Source organism: Trachurus japonicus, chromosome 21 (genome assembly GCF_045865225.1).
Source record: "Trachurus japonicus isolate A0001 chromosome 21, Traja_1.0".
NCBI classification, from domain to species: Eukaryota; Metazoa; Chordata; class Actinopteri; order Carangiformes; family Carangidae; genus Trachurus; species Trachurus japonicus.
Window position 1 is genome coordinate 3,909,907 of NC_140927.1, and position 22,851 is coordinate 3,932,757.

The 22,851-nt window shown below is 41.4% G+C and overlaps 1 long non-coding RNA gene across 1 annotated transcript; it reads left to right on the forward strand.

Annotated features, from left to right (window-relative positions):
* The first annotated feature begins 21,164 nt into the window (after positions 1 to 21,164).
* Positions 21,165 to 22,851, forward strand: LOC146964671 (uncharacterized). The gene is made up of 3 exons (XR_015034598.1): positions 21,165 to 21,272; positions 21,740 to 21,809; positions 22,600 to 22,851. It is a non-coding gene; the product is annotated as an uncharacterized LOC146964671 (long non-coding RNA).

Here is a 22,851-nt window from a genome sequence, read left to right on the forward strand (position 1 = left end):
TCCAATGGAGTAAAACCAATGCAAAGTGCCGTATCTGCAGCTAATACCAAGCCAAAGTGCAGTATGTAGCTAATACTGAGTCAAAGTGCAGCTAATACCAAGCCAAAGTGTCGTATCTGCACCAAAACCAAGGCATAAAACTGTCAAAATTGGTCAGAAAGACAAACTACTAAATACATTTAATTCAGTCCACCTTTATCTAATCAATTATAGACTTGGTAGTTATTCATAATTTGATGCTTAAACCTGACAATGAAAAACACAAAAAGCTGTTTTTCTCAGTTTGGCATTTTCACAGATACTGCACTTTGCCTTTGTAGGGCAGAAATGCTGTCAACAAAAACATTGTTTAATCCAGGTTTACCTTCCTCTCTGTGGCGGAGCTTTCGGGAGCAGTGGTGAGAAAGACAGACTGGTTTTGCAGTGCAGTGATGGTGGTGGTGGTGGCCCTTTGAGCGGCCAGTGCGGTGAAAGGCTGGTGAGCAGGGGTGACTCGGCCCTCTCCTCATTGTTCCCACAGTTGGTATTCCTCTCATAGCATGCCCCAGGCTCTAGAGGATGTGCTTTTAAAGATCCCAGGCCCTCCTAATGGCCCCGCTCACCTCTCCAGCACACACTGTTGGACAAACACACACCTTGAATTCAAGTTCCTTTATCCCTCACCTCTGAACAGAAGGTGAGTTGTTTATTCACGGAAATGATGAAGCAATAAAAAAACCACAGAGGTCCTCCCTGGTTATTTCTATATGAGTTTGAATCGCACCCCACCTCCACCTTCTCTATACATCCCACTCTTCCCCTCTCTCTTTCACCCTTCCTCTCTCAGACCTCTGTCTCTGTCTCTCCTTCCTTTCTGCTGAGTGTCCCGCTCAGCTGGCCAGCGCCTTTTCACTCTTTGCCGAGGGAATTGTCCCCTGCATGTCAAGTGTAGCCATTAGAAGGAAGGGTTTGGATGAGAGGTGCTTTTCAGGTCCCCGTCCCCCTCACCTTTGAATGGAGACAATAGAGCTGTTGTTTAGGTCCAGATGACCACACACATATACACCCACTGCCAGGAAACTTTCTAGTGTCCTTCAGCTGTAAGGGCCCCGTACGCTAAAACTCACATTTCAAGGAATGGATATACTATGTAGCAAAGCAGTCGTTGCTGTTTTTGACCGTATTAACCACTGCTAATATCCATGGCAACTATTCTTTTTCTTTTTTCATCCAAAGGTTTACAGTAGCTGAGTTTTTGAATCAGGACCGAGGTCAGACTGTCCTGACGCAGAAAGACCATGGGTTTGGTCTGGACCTTCAAAATCCAGAAGTAATCAACAAATCAGCTGAACTAAAGGACGAACTCAAGCAGCAAACTCCTGGGGCATGAATGAAGCCAATACTCAAGTGCTATAAGAACTGCAGATGCTCAAATGACCTTTACAGTCCCGCTCCAACAGTGAGTCAGTCCCAATAGACTGCCATTTAAAATGTTCTTGAATGTCCGGCAGAAATAAACATGTTTACAGAGCGGTACAACAAACAGTTCTGGTCGCTACGGCTGATTTCCTGACAACTGTATAGTGTGTGAATATTTACACAGCTCACCTGGCTTCCAGTCAGGTATTATTGAGAGCATGGCCTCTTTGAATATGCCACACTGCACATCTGGATAAGCCAAGAATTAGATCAAAACAGCTCCTCAGAAACATCTGGGGGATATCATGGAAGCTACTTTATATCCATCTTTTTATATGGTTAAGTTTAAGTTTAAGTTAAGTTAAGTTAAGTTATGTGAAATATGTCAATGTTTTATTGTCTTTGTTGTTGTCAGAGTGTGGTTTGATCTGCTTGTATTTTGTTGTTGGGTTTGTCAGGGTTCTTTTTAGTACAAGTATGAATATTAAAAATATGAATAACAATGTTACGTAAAGTCAAGTCAAGTCAAGTCAAGTTTGGGGTTCAGTAAAGTTAAATAAAGTTAGTAAACTTAGTAATGTAAAGTTAAGTTAAGTTAAGCTAAGCTAAGCTAAGCTAAGCTAAGCTAAGCTAAGCTAAGTTAAGTTAAGATAAGTTAAGTTACGTTACGTTAAGTTAATAGTGTTGTGTACAGCCACTACAGGACTTCAACATGAACTATGTTATTTCCGGGGTCTTGCTGAGATGAGTGAGGCTGTTATTCATGGGGAGTCAGAAAAACCTGGAACAACCTCAGATCACTTCAAACATCATGTTTGGCCATGCATATGATGGCTTTGGCTTCTCTGGTTGGATGGGTAACCTTTGTCACCTTGACACAGAAGCTGGTTCTTTAGATGTATTCCGTCTGGAACATCAACATTGGTTTCTTCTTGTCTGAATCTATGCTAGGCAGTTCTTATTTTACACAGAAGTTCATTATACAAGTAGGTTTCCTGCATTACCCAGGCCGAATCCTGTTGCAAATTTAAAGGCAGTAACGAACAATTTTAATGAAATTATACATTTTTTCAGGGATGGAAAATCAAATTAATCTCAGTCCTCAAGTGGTTTTGTACCATCCAACATTCAGTGCAAAGGAAATGATAATGAATTAATGCATGGAAAAGTTGAGACATTGCATAGAAAATGATTGGAAACCTGATGGATAATGTAAAACATATTTGATCGGTACAGGTTGATTTAGATGTGGGTGACATGGGCAGCTGTGGGTGGTCAGAGCAGACGTCCTCTCTCTGTTGACTTACTGAGAAGGTCTCTCTCACTTTCAGAGGTGGTGGGAGATGGAAGCAGCTGGGAAGTGGTTTGACCTCAGGAATCTATCTGCTGTCTCCGTACAGAACTAATGCAATTAGTAAAAATCAACCACACCGGGGAAGGCTGCCAAGTATTTCATTCCATTCATAACACTGTGAATGAGAATTTCTTTTTTTCTGGGAGTGAATTCCAAACTATAGTCTGAATGCAAGAATCTGCTCTGCCAGTTTTCAGAATGGACATGTTCTAGTTCAAACAGATAAATGATAAGAGCTGTTCAAATTAATTTTGCGTTAGTTTTGTCACAGTTCAACTAAGCCTTTAGTGTTTTGACTGCTACAAATCAAGTGAAAATGGAAATCAAAAACAAACAAATCTAAGACTCCACTGACATATACTTTTTTTTTTCATACAACAGCTTTCATGGAATCAGACTTTAGTAAAGATTAATATATGACTTTTTTCTTTTTATGATATGTTAATGTATTTCATATTTTTTGCACATTGATTCTATAGCACTGCATGTATATCACATTCAGTTCGACATGCCACAGTGAGGGGGATAATAGGATCAGGGTCCAGACATCATGTTTGGCAATCTTAAGCCCAGAAACTATGAGGAAGCCTCTGGCCTCTGGAAACTTAAAGCACACTCTCTTAAAGGATGCAACGCAAACTTGGCATTCACTGCATTCTCCACCAGCTCCTTTTAAGCCACGGGTGTCAGGACATGTTAGTCCGTCTGCAAACTTTTTCACAAGATGTGGCAGCGTGCTTTTTTTTCTGAAGAGCGGACCTTAACAGCCTTATCTAAAAAGGTCCCTTAAGTGGCCGGCTTTGGAAAGAGTGACTTATAGGAAGAAAACGAGCTGGAGGGGGATCAGAGAATGGAGGGGGGGCGTTGGAACCGTTACGACAACGGCATTCCCGTTCCCACCACCACGGGTTTGCGTAAGCCCCTTAATGATAATGCGCCGTACAGTCTGCCCTCCATGTTTGCCTCCTTGACTGACAAAGTCACTCATACCAGCGGATTAGCAGGCTGCACAGGGGCCCTGCTCCTCCAAATGGTTATCGGTAATGTGCCCGTGATGGACGTGCTGTGGCCTGTTAGTGGCCATCTCCCCCTGTCCTCCACCTCCTATCATCCTTCCCTCCATCCTTTCTCCACCTTGCTCCTATACATCTGCGTTTTCTAGTAAAACCTTCGTCTTGTGTCAGCTTTCTGCTACCATCTGTGGTGTTCGGGTCAGTTTTGACCCGTGTTTTAAATCAGCTGTAAAATACACTAAACACTTTTTTTTCATCCAATTTGTTTTTCTTCTCTTGGTTACATTTTTAGGCTTCCTTATCCATGAAAATGTTGGTCCTTTTTTGTCAGTATACCCCTTGGCTTCAATGTAACCTTCCGCTTGTCAGCTTTCTGCTACCATCTAAGGTGTTAGGTCAGTGTTTTTCAACCTTGAGGTCGAAACCCCCTGTGGGGTCACCTGGAATTCAAATGTGTCCAGTAATTGATAAAAAAATTACTGATAAAATATTATCTTAACTAATTATTATTATTTTAAAAATTATGATTAAAAACACCACACACAATCTTAAACAACTGTATTCTGTACTTTCAGTTTGTGAAATATAAATCGAGTCCAAATAAAATTCTGCATATAAAATATCTGAGCTGCTGCATCTTGATTCACGGCCGCAATCACGATCATCACGGGATCGCCAGAAATTTGTGATGTTAAAATGGGGTCACAAGCCAAAAAAGGTTGGGAACCACTGGGTCAGTTTTGACCAGAGTCTTAAATCATCTGTAAAACACACTAAAATAATTATTTATCATCCCATTTGTTTCTCATCTCTTGGTTACATTGGTAGGCTTCTTTATCCATGAAAAGGTGGGTTTTGCACTTATGATTGCAGTTTTAACTCTTATTATTGTTCTTATTGTTATAACCAAGTCAAAATTGACCCTAACACCACAAACGTCATAATTTTAACCAGAGCATTTTAGAATTTTGTGAAAAAAAAAAGAAGATTTATTTTGTTTAAATAGAGGTTCCTGACAAAGTTAAAAAAAAAAAAAAAAAAAAAGCCTTGATGCTATAAACAAATTTATGTGGTAGGCTACTTTTAAAACCTGAAAACAGGTCACTGGTGACCCGAACACCATAACCGAGGTGGGCCCCTCCCTGGCCGGCTGCAGCAGTATGAATGTATACAGATAATCTTCAGGTGGCTGGTACACACATCAACTCAGTCTCAGTGCTGGCTGCTGACCTCTCCAGCTAATACATGCAGGGTTAAGAAAACACAGCTCCCGAGGAAACCTAATGCAACCTTAGAAAAACTCTAAAGGCTTTTTAGTGGACCCCACTGTGAAGGCACAAACAAGCCCCGCTGCTTACACGCATTCCAACCACACATAAACACAGAACTTAGGCTTTTGCCCCGTTAACCCCTCTCCTCCTCCAAGTATTTGCCGATCATGTGTTGTCAAATTGATGAAAGCCTTTTCTGAATGTGTTTTGTATTTTGTTCCTTTTGCATGCCGACTATATTAATAGCCTCCGATGTTGTGTATCTGTAGTGATGCAGTTAGTATGCGATGCTGCAGCGCCCAACAGCAGAGATACACAGTCAGCAGCTGTTGAGCATGAGAAGCATTTTGTAGAGACCAAACTAAGAGGGATTGTGAATGTTAGACCTATATCTGCCAAGTGCCAAGAGACACAAGTCCAGATGAATTCTGCCTGGCTTGACTGAGAATATTCTGACAATGTAACATGTTCACCATATGTGAACAATATCCCACATATGAACTTTATTTTGTTCAGTCATGGTTGATTTCATCTCTTTCCTCTCACAGATCCAAATAATAAGTCCAGTCCACCAGCAGACAAAAAATACAGTTTTATCTTTTACATTTTAAATGACAGAAAAGGAAAAGAATCTGCAGCAAAGGTTTGTCCACCCTGTATAGTAACTAGTAGCCCCCCCTTTGGAAATTATCAGTGTGTGAATAGTAAATATCTTGTCAAATTTATCTGAGAGCTCAAGTCTCCTTTCCATTCTTTTGCAGGCTGCTGCTTTGTTTCCCTTTTTTTCACTCTATCACCGCATCCTGACATACAGCGAGCGAGCTAAACGGCGACGAAATCTCGCGCGAAGGTGTCCTGATATGCACCGTGATGATTTTGTTGCGTCGAGTATATTCTATTGGTTCAGAATCCAAACCAATCAAATTATCGAGGGATGTAAACGAAGGTCTATTTTTAGATTCCTGATATTTCCTGTTTGCCGTTTTTGACATCTTGGAGTATTTTTTTAATTTTTATTTTTCTCATATTCTCCTCTCTCTGCTGACTTCTAACATCTTCCACTTGCTGAACTATTCACATTGACAGAAATTTTGACCAAACTTTTGCATGACACTGTAGCTGTTGTGGTCAAGGACACTTACGGCTTCAATCCTGGTCCATCAACTAAGAATAGAATAGAGAATACTTTATTAATCCCTAGGAGGGAAATTTAGATTGTCTTGCAGTTTACATAACAATGATATGATATAAATGACATAAAATGATATAATATAATATGAAATGACATAAAAAGTAAAGGTGTATATCCTAACAAAAGAATGAATCCCTTTAAAGGGATAGTTCACCCAAAATTGAGATTTCACTCATTATCTACTCACCCTCATGTGGACTAAGGGCTGGGAGAAGTTTCAGAGTTATCCGTGGCTTCTCTGAGTTACAGGGGGTCTCGGCGTAGCAGTGCATGTCCATATAACGGTTGCAAAAGGATACCAACTGTCTTTGTAACAAAAAGACACAGCAAAAAACATCCAAATTCCTCCATGCTGCTCGTATGTAATGTCCGTCTTGTATTGAAGCCCCGAAATGTGAAATTGTCCGGAAAAAAATGAAATAAGTATATATTTCAAGCTTGTTGTCGAAGTTCCTCTTCCCGTTTCGTCAAATTTGGACGAACTGGGAAGAGGACAGACCCTGGTTCGTCCAAATTTGGTGTGTCTTTTTGTTACGAAGACAGTTGGTATCCATTTGCAACCGTTATATGGACATGCACTGCTACGCCGAGACCCCCTGTAACTCAGAGAAGCCACGGAGGACTCTTAAACTTCTCCCAGCCCTTAGTCCACATGATGGTGAGTAGATAATGAGTGAAATTTCAAGTTTGGGTGAACTATCCCTTTAACCAATATGCTGTTTCCTGTTTAAACAATCATTTATGGAAAGTTCATATGGCTGTAAAATGTTCCACCTTGGCCTGCGGGACAAGACATGCGCCCATCCTGACCATGCAAACTTTCCACTCCTCACAGAAAATGACATCAGATCATACAGTCAGTGCAGTGGTAAAGCCAACTGATGAAGCCGTGTCCTACAGCTGTGATGAAGCAGCTGTCTGGGTTAAACATCCTGCTTAACGCCAAACGTGGCACACCTGTGCCTTGTGTCAGGCGTGTGTCAGTCCTGTGTGTGTTTTGCAGTTATCACCTCCCACATCATGTATGAGTTATGAAATGACTGTCTGTGAGTTGTCAGTGCAGCTTTAATTGTTCCAAACCCCTCCCTTTCCCCTCTGGTGACTTTCTGATAAAGTAGTAGTTTCCACTTTACAGCCTCATCTGCTGTGTGTGTGTGTGTGTGTGTGTGTGGAGCCAGACAAACGTCTGAGGACTTGCCTCAGCCAGCTGATGAGGTGGAGCACCTGTACAGCTCGCTGACTCATTCAATCAAACACACAAAGACTTACACATATACGCACACTGGATTGTCTGGGCTTGGGGATTACAAGTGGCTGTCAGATCATCAGGAGCATCAGAGTCATGGCGTGGGTGTTGCAGTGATCAAAATCCATAAATCACAGGTCTCTTTTGTGATATTCCACTTGTTTATGACTGATGTGTTGCTTGTGGGTTCAACCCAGTGAAATGAAGGAACAATCCGGTTCAACCCTGCTCCCTGTTCCTGTTCCTGCATGGGTCAGCTCACCTTCAGCCTCCCACTGCCCAAAGGCTTACAGTTTATTGTAACGTGAATAATGGTGACCATAATGAGATATAGCTAATAGATGCATTACAATATATAAAAGATATAACACAAGATTGACATTTTTTTCAAATTTCAAGTCACTTCCATGGTCAGCATTCACAGGGGAGACTGAAAAGTAAGCCCATGTATTTTCTGCACAAGCAGCTGATAACAACCAGTGCTTATATTTTATTGTTAGTTTATTTTATTGTTAAGCAAAGAAGGAAGTCAGGTGATGTGTACAGAGCAGTTATTTTTGTCCTTATCAGATTAAGGTTGAGCTGAATGAATGGGCCGACCAAACACGGGAAAAACAAAGTCATTGCTATTTATTTTACTGATGGATTCATATACATGATATTGTTGTAAACCTTAAAGGGATAGTGCAACATTTTGGCAAATTGGCCCATTGCCATAATCCCTATTGTCATAGCAGTAGGTTTGTTACCTTTAATTGTCGGTGCAAACTATTTTTAGAACGGTGGAGCAGAGCCGTGAGCTGCTCAGAGCTACGCTATGGAGGCTATGGAGGAAACTCATCAAAATACACACTCCAATATGCCAAAATGTTGAACTATCCCTTTAAATCTAACCAAACATATACATTGTTACCAGGGTGCACTCCTACAGGTCATATCCATGGATAGTGACAAATGACCTACATAGTTTTTGATGTTGGCTAAACTTGCTACAAGGACTTGACATGGAAAAACTCACCTTTGGTCACTTGCAAGTCAAATGTCTACAGATTGATTTGGATCAATAGACAATATTGACATTTGACAGAACTGAAGCATAGATGATTAAAATTTTGTTCTGTTACTCAGAGCTGATTCTTCACCAGATGTGAGCAACTAGAAACTTGAGCTATGGGTATTTGCCCTCATTGACTTTATTGTCAAAAAGTCTCACAGCCTTGACATTTGTTTTGATTTAACTTTTAATTCCATTGACTTAAAGGTGAATTTGAGATGATTATAACTTGTTCCAGTGGCCTCAGAATAGTCTCTCCTTCAATAACTTCAGTGACTTGTGATTTAGATTCTTTGAGACTTGACGCAAAATCAAGTGACTTGAAACTCAACTTGGATTGACCAGGTTCATGACTTTTTTACTTTGACCTTGCAGTGGCCTTTATTTTTTTCTCAAAACTTTATTAAAAATTACAACATCAGTATAGTGCAATGTAATTCAATACCACAACAACCGCTGCCAGGGGTTGCAGTGGCCTTTAATGGCTTCATATTTGATTTGAGACTTGATCCAAGCAATGGGTGACGTGTTACAACTCTAGACATAACTTGGATAACATGGTTTCCTGTGACATGATGCTCAAATGTCTAGATGCACAATTACAATGACTTGAGATTCAAATAAGTTGACACATGACTTGATTTGAAAGTGTCTCTAGTAGTACGCTGTGGACTTGACTTGACTTCTTCTCGCCCTCAGTGACCTCAGATTCGACTCGGACTTGTCTTGACAGAAGTCAGGTTTGACCTGAGACTCGACTTGAACTTGCCTTAAAATACTTTAAAACAGTTCCCTATTGTGCTGCATGCAAGTTTGAGAATTGTGTCAGTCCATTGGTGGTTAGTGGGACACATTCTCCACGGTGAAAGAAAACCCATCAGTACCAAGTGACAGATCTGCACCGGAGAGGGTGTCAACTTACAACTAGTGCTTAATATGTTGACGATACCCCTTGTGGGGATTTTCTGTTGAATCCCTGTGGCTTTACTACCGCTTGGTTAGACTTAAACACAACCCCTTCCCTGTTATTGTAAGGGATTCTCAATGAAGCCGACCCAGCTAGAGCTACAGTTACCATTGATCCCGCTGGTGTTGGGAAAGCATGCAAAGCATCTGGGCCTGTCCCAGTGAGAGCCCTATTACTCATGGTCAATAATCCTGCTGGTCCTATAAGGAACATTTGCACGAAACACACCCAGAAAAGAGAAGAGGGGGGGGACATTTGGACAAGAAGGGACAGGACAGGGAAGGACACTATTAAGGAAAGGGTATAGGCCGGAGGAAGGAAAGGTATAAAAGTAAAAAAAAAAATAGAGGTGAGATTAAAGGGATAGTTCAACATTTTGGCAAATTGGCCCATTGCCATAATCGCTATAGTCATAGCAGTAGGTTCGTTACCTTTAATTGTTGTTGCAAGCTATTTTTAGAATGGCGGAGCAGAGCCGCGAGCTGCTCAGAGCTACGCTACAGAGGCTAATGGGATTTCTTGGTTTCCCTCATCAAACTCATCAAACACACAATCCAACAACTCCAAAACGCTCTGGTGGACAAGTTGTGACCTGCACATTCACCACGCTATGAGATAATAACAGAACGTTACGAGACGAGGTGAATTCATGCAAAACCGCTGATGTGCGTTGCCTTCAGGCACAGTTTTTCAGCAAGCAGTCTCTGTGTTTACCTCGAAAACAACTCTCTGGATCTCATAGCGTGGTGAATGTGCAGGTCACAACTTGTCCACCAGAGCGTTTTGGAGTTGTTAGATTGTGTATTGGATGAGTTTGATGAGGGAAACCAAGAAATCCCATTAGCCTCCGAAGCGTAGCTCTGAGCAGCTCGTGGCTCTGGTAGGTAAAAAACCTACTGCTATGACTAGCGATTATGACAATGGGCCAATTTGCCAAAATGTTTAACTATCCCTTTAATCTCACCTCTATTTTTTTTTTTTTTTTTTTTACTTTTATACCTTTCCTTACTCCGGCCTACCCTTTCCTTAATAGTGTCCTTCCCTGTCCTGTCCCTTCTTGTCCCCCTCTTCTCTTTTTTGGGTGTGTTTCGTGCAAATGTTCCTTAACTATCCCTTTAAGTACTGCAATTTCTGAGTGAGTAGGTGAGGAGTGGTTATGTGTGTTATGCGTGTTGTGTTGTAAGTGATTGGAGACAGACCTGTAGCATTAGCCAAAAGCAACACCATGGAAGTCATCCTTATTTTTTTCTTCACCCAGGACATCACAGCACTGCACCATCTTATATAAGGACTTCATGATAGGGACCAACTGAACGTATTACTATTAAAATAGAATGTCAACTCTGCACATGTGATATCCACTTTACCCCCCCCCCCCCCCCCCCCCCCCCGCCCCCCCTCCCACACTCCCCTCCACTGGTGCCACCTGACTCTAGAGGCCCAATCTAATCAGGTCACTACAGGCGGCTCTCCGCTCCAGGACCCGGGCCACGCCATCCTTACCTCAGCTGATATACATGTGGTCAAGAGAAGGAAGTGTCTGAGATAACTGAGGCGTTTTCAGTTAGACAGGCATGAGGTAAGCCGTCAGGAATCTCTCTCAGGGCATTACCTCAGTCTGCAGGCCTACAAGTGGCTGTTGTGGTGGCCGTGTAGAAAAACACACACACACGCATACGCATAGAGGTTGGTACCTATTTTAGGCACCAGGCCTCGTTTCATTGGTATTATGGATGTCTGCTCTGGTAGAAGTAAATACCTTGACTCATAATTTTCACATTATGAGGTTTGTGTGTAATTAAAGGCCGTGTCTGCTCTTGTTCAGGCTTAGAGGCTGTCAGTCTGTTAAGTGATTTCACACATTGTTTCTGGTGACTGAAATAGGTTGCAGATTTGTTTTGTGGGGGAGTGTTGCAAACTGAGGTAAATGTGATGCAGCAGCGTTGGTTTCTTTTTCTTTTTTTTTCTTTCTTTTTTTTGAGTCCTTGTCTCATCTTGTCGTATCTTCAACAGCAGTTCTTGTTCGTCGTCTCCAACGGTAACCTATAACCTGCTCCGCTTCCTGGCACGGCCACAAGGAATGTTCAGAATGTACCTGAAAAAAAGTCAACAATAAAAGTATTTAGGAGACATTAAATTGCGCACAATGACTGCTTAGTACAACAGATGCCTTTGTTGTGTGTACTGCACAGGCGGGGATCTTATTCCACCGCTGTAATCTGAGATTTAAAAAAGCAGAAGCGTAGAGGAGGGGGGGAGACTTTACAGGGTGGGTAACTTCAGATGGTATCTCCCCCCCTTCTGCATCATCCAAGCCATCAGAGACAATCAAAGACTGTGTGTGGCACTGATCCCCGAGCCAAGGCGCCGCAAAATTAATTCTGATCTAAGAGATACGTGCAAAAGAAGCCATGTGTCCACGCCCCGCACCATCAAGCCATCTAGATCCATTTACCTCTTGTCCTTTTATTGTGTGCCCTCACAAGGCAGCGATTTCAACAAGAATGTCAATATGTCAAGCTCTGCCTCTATGTGAACTTGTCCCATCTGATAACGAAACGAAACGTAAACGCTCCTCTGTCAGTGTCCATCGCTCAGAGATACCACCATCTGTTTTCATCTTCGAAAAGCGATAAAAGAAGTTTGGAATATTATGAGAAGTTATAAAATATATCTTTTTAAGGGGAGACACTACAGGTGAATAAAATTTTTAACTAACACATACCACCATGAAAGTTCCAAAGTTTATTACTTACATTACTGTAAGACAAATATTTTTTGTATTACAAGTTTTGTAAAATTTTATGTTTAAATATGTAAATGAGGCAAAATGTGATGAAATATGCACTAATTTTCATACATTTCCAGAACTGAAATCTGAACAATGGATAAAGCTACTTTCAAAATTCTTGTTTTATTTTGTTGACATATTAGAGTCAGAAGTTTTTACAGAGGGGATTTTGGATATCTCTTTTTTTTCACTCTGTAAATGAGAAAATACTGTCACCAGCCCTAAAAAATCCAATTTTTCCCTGTTTTTAGGAATAAAGTGTTATATAAATCAGGCTGTGAATGATATATCAACAATCCCCTCTGTAAAAACCTTCAGAATATAGACAGGAATAAAACTGGAAGGTTTGGTGTCTGTAAGTGCTGCTGAAGTGGAGATTTCAGGCTCAGAGTCTGAGGAAAAACTCATTTTGAGAAAACGGCCTTTAAAGACTCGTACTGTAAAATTCCATAGATTGTTAATGTAAATTATACTTTTATGATTGGTTGTGGACACGGAGGAAATGACAATTTTTGGAGCCTACATCATTGTTGAGGAGAGAGAGAGCTTTACAATGATACCTGACATGACATGGGTCAGACAACAGACACAGCTCAGTATGTCAGCTTTTGGTGAATTTAGGAGAAATCTACTGATGAAAGAGACAAAATTAAGTAAAATAAAAAACACCTTAATGTGGATTCTCTACCATTTATTTAGATTTTTCTGAAAGAATACATGTTAAGGAAGAAAACTAGCCCAAAATCTCAAAATCGAAGAGTGCATGAAAAAACTGTGTTTTTCCCTGTAGTGTACAGGAAAAATCAAGGAAAGTATTTCATTATTCATTATCGTAGAAAAAAAAAAAGTTATAATATTGTAATTAAATACGTCCTTTTCTCTACATATGACATATTTTTGCACCCTGTAAGGACAGTTGTTCAGTCACATTAGATCAAAAGTCTATAATCCTTTGTGTATATATCTTTAAGATGCTGTTGAGACACAACTAAGACTCTCTCTCACACACATACACACAGATTAAAACACAAGAGCATCAGTTGTTTTTCTATTATAGAAACATCTGTCAACAGCTCCTTTGTTGTATTTATTCCAGACCAAAAGGACTTTCCCATGAGGTCATACAAAGACACACACACAGCCTCTCACACACAGCAGGGGTTGTTAGTGCCTTAACAACATTGTCATTTCATCAACCACAACCCACCGACGACAACACAGGATGAAATTCATCGGTAATTACACAGAGAGACAACAAAAATACAGTCAAGTGGAGGGCAACAGGGTACGTGAACTACAAGTAGTTTGTCCCAACATGTTTTTTTTTTTTCACAGTAACTTTTCCTGTGAATTTGTCTCCTTTGTAGTGGCCACTATCACCACATCCCACCGCTCTAACCCCCAAACATCTAAACCTATTCTTCTTCAGCTGGCTCTCTCTCTCTCAACAAAGGTTCCTCTCTTCTTTTGATGCCGCTGCGTCTCCTTCACTTTGACTCAGGCCACCACCACCACCACCACCACCACCCCCGCTCCCTCCTCCTCCTCCTCCTCCTCCTCCCTCCTCCCTGCATATTTTGGTGTTGTGTTTTTGGTATGCTCATGAAAAGGCCCGCAAAAGACGGTACAATAGGGCACCTGCCAGAATAATGAGCCCTCAGAGAGAAATGCAGCTGCAGGGCTGAGAGTCACAGAGAGACACTGATGATGGCCCCGCTTTTAAGTGGTCAGAGATGATCCTCAGCCACACCTTGTACCTACCAGGCCACCCCCCACCTCCTCCACCTCCTACCTCCCTCCTCCACCTCTAAGCTGGAATTTCCCCTCTGACACACACAGAAACTCATAAGGTGACAGCAAAACAATCCCTGCTGCAGCAGCTGCTGCTGCTTGCTGGCTGCATCTTGGTACAAGAACGAGAAGTGAAGGAAAATGTTCTACACCAGAGGTCTTCAACAGGGGGTCCGTGACCCTTCGGGGGTCCACGGAGCTGCTGCAAGGGGGGGTCGTCGTGGAATTTTTGGTTTATTAGACAATTTCTTATATCTTTAGCATGGTCGTTGTATAGGGGAGAAAGGTGATGATAATTCTAGGGGCCCAGCACCCAGTAGGGCCCACAAAAAACCCAATAAGTCTAATCTCTGTACTGATTTATTCTGCATAAGACAACTAATGACTCATAGTAATGCTGCATTAGCATCAAAACACAGTAGGCTAAATAAAAAATGATAATACATACGTAGTCTTAGAAAAAAAAGTGGGAAGGTCTGGGGGTAGGGGCCCACTTTAGTATTCTTTCAGGGGGCCCAGAATTCCTAGCAACGGCCCTGATCTTTAGTTTTCCACATTTATGTTTCAAATAAAAACGTCAATTTGAATAGCTTGTCTGCATGATTATCAGATGTAGTCAAATTCATAATCATTCTACTAGATCAGCAGATGATGGTCAAATAACATTACCATGCCCAAGATCTAACGCTTTGAAAAGAACAGTTATCTTTCGTGCCATCAAGCTTTGGAATAACTGCCCCCTCCATATACGACAATCCAACAGCAAGTCCTCATTCAAATACCTAACTTTTATATTTTTACAATCTTCAACAACCAATGTAGAGAACCTGTTCCTTAGCATGGCAGAGGTTATCTTTAAGGTTGTCACATAAATATGTACTGTATATTACTACTAAATACTCAATATGATATAACTTATATCTGTACAATGTGTGTCAAATGAGTCAAAATCTCGAGGACAACGATATTCTATTGATCTATTGATCCTCGTCTTCTTCTTCACCCTCCATCTTCTCAATTGTTTCCTCCGGCAAGTGGATGAGTGAAGGGGGGAGGACAGGGTTCAAGGCTACCCTCAGTCTTCTCCCAGCCTTGGCCAGCATCATAGGGCTTGGGGCACCAGAATATTACCATGCCTTTAGACATTTCGCCATTGTCTGTCTGCCCCCCTGGACTTGTTGATGAGCTAAATTTAGCTCCCTGATGGTATTCTGGGCTGATGCTGGAATTTTTTTTTTTATTTTTTTTTTTTTTACAAGCTTTAAAAGGGAAAGGAATCCTGTGACTAATGTCCCCTGTGCTCTTTGGTAGAACCAGTATGTAAACAGTCTGGCTTTTGTCTCAGAGGAGCAGAGTTTCTGTCCACATTCAAGTGACATAGTGAATGTGATAGCGGGCTCACTGATAGGCCGGGCCGCTGCTGTGTGAATGAACCTAGTCACACACTCAGGAGGAAAGACAAACATGAATACTCATTTGTAACAAACATGACAAGAGGGGAAAATAATTACTCAGCTCTTTCTTTTCTTTCTTTTTTTATCTCCGGTGTTGTTTCCTTGTGCGGGGGAGTGTGTGTAGGTGCGTTTCAACATTACTGGTTTCTGTCTCTCTACGTGTGTGTGTGTGTGTGTGTGTGTGTGTGGGTGAGATCATGTCACAATGTGCTGCAGGAGACACCTACTGTATCAGTACTGTAGCAGGTGTTTGTCCCTGTGTGGACACAGTTTGTATCATAACCTGCAAAACACACAGAACCTGACATGCTGAGGCCCCTTAGCAAAAAGTAGTTTATTATTGGCAGTATACTTGGAAGTGTACTTTTATAAACTTAAATTACCTATAAAGTATTACTTTTATAAACTTAAAATGTTCCAATTTAGTCAGAAGAAGCATTAAATTAGTACATGGTCCATAGTATACTTGCTATACTTATACTTAATAAAATGAACTTCAAGTAGGCCTATACACTACTTTTGCTAAGGGTCAGTTCACATGGGTGTGGCTCAGAGTATGCACTCATGTTATACAATGCAGCAATAACTACTGTGTACTTGTGGGTCAGATTATCAAGGTGTTGATTGACTCTTGTTTTCATTTTTTCCTGTTTTTTTTTTTTTAGTGACATGATATTAGAGCATCAGTTGATCAGAAACAGATCAACAACTTTGGTGACTGTTCAGATGCTGAAGCAGAAACTGTAACCTGATTGTGAAGATCAGTTGGCCGCTGAAGAATCATCTCAGACTCTGTCATGATTCATACTCCCATTCCCTAGACCATTGGTTCCCAAAGTGGGGCCCGGGGACCCCCAGGGGTCCTTAAAAGGGTTCAAGTGGGTCCCCAACTTTTTCTCGAAATTGTACCATTTTTTTTCTTTTCAGAAATATTACATTTTATCCAGAAGTTTCTTGAAATTCTTCCAAAATTCACACCATTGGCTCTAATTTGAACTAAAAAAGTAATGTTCTTCAGTGTAAGAACAAATATTTGTGTATTTCTGGTGTTTGTTTCCAAATTTTGTCCAATGGGAGTCTGTGGTCTAATTTGTGTCAGATTAGGGGTCCTTGATGTAAAAAAGTTTGAGGTCCACTGCCCTATGTCAAACTCATGGCTCGCGGGCCAAAACCGTTCCGCGATGGAATTATCTTTGGTTCGCATGGTATATTGCATGCACCACTAATACACTACAAATCTACTACAAATCCCATAATGCACTGCCGGTGCGTTGGCACGTCAATTGACCTATGGCTAAGCCCCGCCCCCTCCACTCACTCGGACAAACAGTCATCATTCGGTGACAGTTGCTATGGCAACAGCTGTCACAGTAGAGACATTTCACAGGAGGCAACTGATAATTTTTGGAGACAGAAAGATTAGATATCATCTCGAAGTCACCAAAACTTAACTTAACTTTACTGCTATAGCTGCTGTTTGCCGCGAAACGCCGATAGCGATGGGCTAACTTCTGTTAGCCTGTCAATGGAGTTTTGCATTATACGTTAGCATTAAGCTAGCGGGCTTTATGCTTAGTTGTGATGCTGGCTAACATCTAAACATCCCTGACAATATGTTGCCTCAAATAGGTTGTTGACTTAACTTAGAACAGATGTAGACCAGGGTTTCCGTTGTCCGGTAATTACCGGACTTTGGCCGGTAAAATCTGCCGAAGTCCGGAATTTTCTAACCCCGCCGGTCAAAATGTCCGGTGAAAATATTCCCTCCGAGTCCGAGCACAATTTGAATTTTATTTAAAAAAACAAAGCTGTGTGTCTGTGTATCATGTGTAGCCCGTATGTGTGTGTAGCCTGTGTGAATGTGTGTATCAATCTCTCGCACGCTCTGTGATGAATAAACACAAATCGCGGCAGAGCGCGAGCCTGGCACAGAGGCGCGCGCTCTGGCGCATCTGACACAATCGGTTAACGGGACAGAAAGGAAACTGGCTCCGCTCCGCGACTATTTCACGTCCGACGTCTATGTTAAGCACACGTTCTTATTGATATTGTAGGGTCCGACCCGACGTAACTACAACAACATAACACAAACTTATCTGACAGCTCTCACATCCTCCTCTGCTCCTCCTCACTCACTCACCTACACACAGACACACACACACAGCTGTCTTCCTCACATTCACCCCGGCCCCTCAGCTTCTCATCCAACCTGCCTGGCCCGTACCGTACACATTCACAGTCAGTCAGATATCACGGAACTTAAACACCATAACAACAACATTACTACGGGGTTGCTACAATATTTTCAGTTGTGCAGTTGGCTATTATTTATGAATAATGACCGGAATTTCAAACATTTGTCCGGTAAATTGAAAACCTGCCGGTCACTTTGTCCGGTGACATTTTTTTCTAGCGGAAACGCTGATGTAGATAGACATCCTTGTTAAGTTTATCCACGTTTAGTTGGTGTTGTGGTCTACTGCATAACTTTATCCAGAGCAGACACTTCTCTTGGTTGAGATGTGGCTTGGGAAAGGGTTAAAAAAATCCACCCCGTGGCCCAGCCTCTCGGGATACCTAGTGTCAGAGTTGCATGTACCCCATGCACACCGTTTGACCATTTTAAACTTAAAATGTCAAGAAAAAACATATAAAAACGAATGAAAACTTACTAACTGCAATGCATTTCAATGGACGTGGAAGCAGAGAATGTCCAAGTGTATGGGCTAGCTATGCGCACTGTGATTGGCTCATCGCGTTTGGGGGCGTGGCTTAGCCATAGGTCAATTGGGGGGAGCACGAGTCCTTTCCGCACTTGTTCATCAGCATCCTTACAGAGCCAGTCAAGTGGACTTTAAAACAGGGGTTTTCAAGGCAGGTGGGAGGCAGAATTTATGGCCGCAGATATAATGGGCAAAGCTGTTTATGTTCTGTGTGGAGACGGTGTGGCTGTAGCAAAATGAAAGAATATAATGTAAGAAGACACTATGAAACAAAACACCAGGACAGGCACAAGCAATTCGACATGTGGGAAAATGTTTTCCTTAGAAATGACTATGGAAAGCTACAGATAGAGCCATAAGAAATGAATGCAACTGATTTTTATTTATCTAATAATTAATGTTGTTTTATATGCAATAACTTACATGCTTTGTTAGATTTCAGGTTCAATATTTCAGGTCATTTCAATAAGTTCTCTATAAACATTGGACCAGTCCAGCCTTCGACTTGGCCCACTGTGTATTTGAGTTTGGCACCACTGCCTTAGACTGTGTCAGCCATTGGAACAGATCTGCTGCTTTGCTCCCTGGCTGAAAAAGTATTGAATGAATGAAAGAACCCGTCACGGGAGGCAAATTTGCAAAAAAAAAAAAAAAAAAGAAGAAGAAATATATCTATATATATCCTATTTTTTATGCAAATCAGTTTAGGGAATACAGGAAGTGCAACTTGGATTGGGCCTTCAGCCATTCTCTTTAATTTCTGTGCAGTTATAGAAGAATTTGACAGAAACAAACTGTAGATGAGATGAATCTCCACCTCCATGTGTTCCCAGCGTCTGGCTGGCTCCCACACAGTCCGGACCCTGTTGCTTTATTTCATCACTAAAAGCTGAGTGGAGGTGATTCTTAAACTAGCACACAGCCACAAGAGACAACACAAAATGAGGGCTTTGTGGCCCCTAAGTGTGCCTTCTGTACTCTGGGAGTCAGGAGGTCAGGATGGTGGAAGGTGGAGGTGAGGAGGTGAGAAGGTTTACAGGCTGACGGGGGAGATATAGGAAGGGAGGAGTGGGGGAGGGAGATTTTGGTGACAAGGCTTCAGTTGTTGTTTTTTTCTAAACTGGGGAGGAACAACCCTGACATTATGACATTGTGGACTCACAAAAAAAACACACACACAGACACGCTGTGCCACTTTGACCCCATCACCTCCTTCACTGAGGCATTCAGGAGAGAGAAAATATCATTACTGATCTGGTAACGAGCCTGAGAGGCAGCATTAATGCTGTTAGAAAACCAAAAGTCAGTGTCATTCAACTTGAATCTGTCGTCTGTGCCAACTCCCGGCACACTGCCTCCCAGTTCCCTTTGACTCAATCTGAATGGAGGATTATTCCCATGTGGTGAAGTCAATAACAAAGCCAATGGTTCAGTATGATGTTAGTAAACTGATTAGGGAAGCAGCAGAGTGAAATCTAACTCTCTCTCTGTTTCACTGCTCTTTATTCGTGGCCCGAGCTGAAAGAGCGAAGAACGAAGGAGGAGAAAACATTAAGGCGGCGATGCAGAGTGTGGTTATAAAGAATGTTTGGATTAATGAAGTTTTCTGCTCATTAGGGTTCAAAAATATGCTTTCAAGTTGTAAAGCCCCTTTTTTCTCCTCCAGTAATCCGCCTGAGAGAGAGAGCTTGCAGGGACCACAGTCCATGTTGCTCCAAAGGTCATAATGTCACTTTGGCTTGTAGGAGGGAGTAAACAGGGGTGGAATAAGCCTCCTGTCTTAGGGGGCCCACACCATAAATCCTCAGAATAAAGAGTGCCTTTACATGATCTCTAGAAGCTAAAACAAAGGGTCAGGCTTTAATCACCGGTAATAGAACTCATGTTATGTTAGCTCAGTGAACAGCTGTCAGTCCAGTGTGCAGATGATTATTAAAAATCATTTTAAAGGTCCCATATTGTAGCTACACTCTAAAAATGAAAACTTAAAGTTGTTGGCCTTACCATATTTTTTCAGCTGACTAAACAAAAAACATTGAGTTGTGTTGTAAACTAATAAACATTATTTATTTCAACTATCTTTTTCAAGTTTTTTGGCTAAAGTTGGCCTAACTTAATAACTTGAGTTAGCAAACCTCAAAACTGTGCATTTGAGGTCAGGACAAGTTCTAGAAGTTGAGACAACAAGAACTGGGGTCTCCAATGCATATCTGCAGGGGTTCCACCACAACGACACTGCTGGCATGTGCTGCCGACATCTCTTACACTTCTTACTCTCAAGGTGAGTATTTTGCTCAATATGGTACTAAAAGTCAGGGTTCACGTGTGCAGATTATACATTATTATATATTTATTGTCCCCCTCACGGCTAAAGAGAGTTGTAGATGTTAATTGTTTACCAGTTAGCTCTGTTAGCTCCGTTAGCTCTGTTAGCTCCGTTAGCTCTGTTAGCTCCGTTAGTGCGGCTACAGTGGAACTGGAGCTCATTTATTAAACACAATGAGCAGTGCTACAAATAACTGGTATACTGCTTATGTGTGCCTCTGATGTTAAAGTTTAATGTTACTTTAGAGACTCATTTTTACAATTGGGTGTCATGTAAACATGAATATATATGACATTAATTGTTGTTAATTGTCTTGGTGGACTGACAGGAGAAGATTGAGGTGCAGCCCATGGTCACAGAAATCCAGGAGAGATGGCCTGCCCTGTGTCTTAAGGAACAGGTAAGAAAATGTGTGTGAAAAAGTTGCTAACTATTTTATATCACAGAACTATTGCTTGCCTTATACAACGAGTAATTCAGCACCTTGCCAATAAAGGTATTCAGAAACTGACTACTTAAGAGAAAATCCATGTGAACTGATTCGGTTGGATTAATGTGTGCTGTTTTTTGTTTATTTCAGATTTGCAGCAAGTTCTGATGTGTAACCAAGGAACTGTTGTGGACATTTAGAGCAGCCGTGCCAGGAAAAGGGACAAGACAGGGAGAGACGCTTGGCTGTTCTTGATGAACAGGTGAATTCATGTTATAAATATCATGTATTTTTGATTATGGTTCAGGGTTACCTGAGCAAGCCCTTAAAGGGATAGTTCACCCAAAATTGAAATTTCTCTCCTTGTGTCGACTAAGGGCTGGGAGAAGTTTCAGAGTTATCTGTCGCTTCTCTGAGTTACAGGGGGTCTTGGCATAGCAGTGCATGTCCATATAACGGTTGCAAATGGATACCAACTGTCTTCGTAACAAAAAGACACACCAAAAAACATCCAAATACCTCCATAGTGCTAATGTCCCTCTTGTATTGAAGCCCCGAAATGCGATATTGTCCTGAAAAAAATTAAATCTGTCTGTCCTCTTCCCGGTTCGTCCAAATTTGATGGATGCCACCCCAATATAAGACCTAAGTTTAAACTAGTCACAAATTAATCTCAGCTGCACTGTTTTTAACCAAATGTCCTATGGCTTTCCTGTGTCCAATTTCCAGACATCACAATGCATCAAAGCAGAGCATGTCTAGACCTCAGATTTCAGAGACACTTTTCCTGAAACGCCTGGTGAGTACAGAATGTCTGTTTTTATTTTTGGTCAACCATGAGTGCACATTAATTATCATGCACATATAATTCTCTATGCCATATTGCTTTAGAATATAGAAAAGATGAAATATCCACACCTTGGATTGTAGCTCCCAAAAAACCGTATTAATCACCAACGCCCCATATATTTTTGCCTTCCACCTACAGTAGCGTAACCCAGCTTAATGGCTGAGAGCCTCCTTTCTCCCTGGAACACAAGTAATTTATTTAACCAGCCATTTAATTTAAGGTTGAATATGGAGTTTTACCAGAATACCACAATCTATTGATCATTGTAGGCAACAACAACAGAAGAATAATTCCTGCAGTCCGTTGCCAGACCGCTGCTTAGTGTAGCACACTGTTGCTTGGGACGCCGCTCTGACCAGAGTAGCACAGAGAAAAACTATTTAGGATATTTCATTTCATTTATTAGTTTATTTCATAGGGACAGTGCACCACTAATCAACAGAGTTAAAAGAAAACTGTAAGTGGGGCAGAGTTAGCCAACAAGGCTAGTTACCTGATGTTTCATTTTTACCGCCATTGAACAGCTTCAGACTATTGTGATGTTAGATAAATGACTTGTAGCTTGTTACAGGGATGAATAGCAATTAGAATCACAGGCAAAAAAACTGTATAGCACAGTAACTGTACACTACAGGTTTACTCAGGCTGAGACACAAATTTAAAATTACACGCTGACATAGGTGTTTAGTTATCTTAACAGTGTTTATATTGAATTTGGTTGAATTTCTGCTTTCAACAGGACACCGATCCAGAAGACAGACAAACAAAAGGGGTCCAAATGGGAGTGCTCACCGTGTTCGTGGATGGTGCACCGGCCTCGCTTCAAACTGTTAACAGCATTGCTGTGGTGTTGCTGTAGTGCTTTTTGACTGTGTTGTGGTTTGGACTCTTTTAACAAGTTTGGCCACACCAGTCTGCATCTTTTTGTTTGTGGGTGCAGTGTACAGTACTTGCACTAGATAGATTTAATCATATTTGCTGGAATATTGCA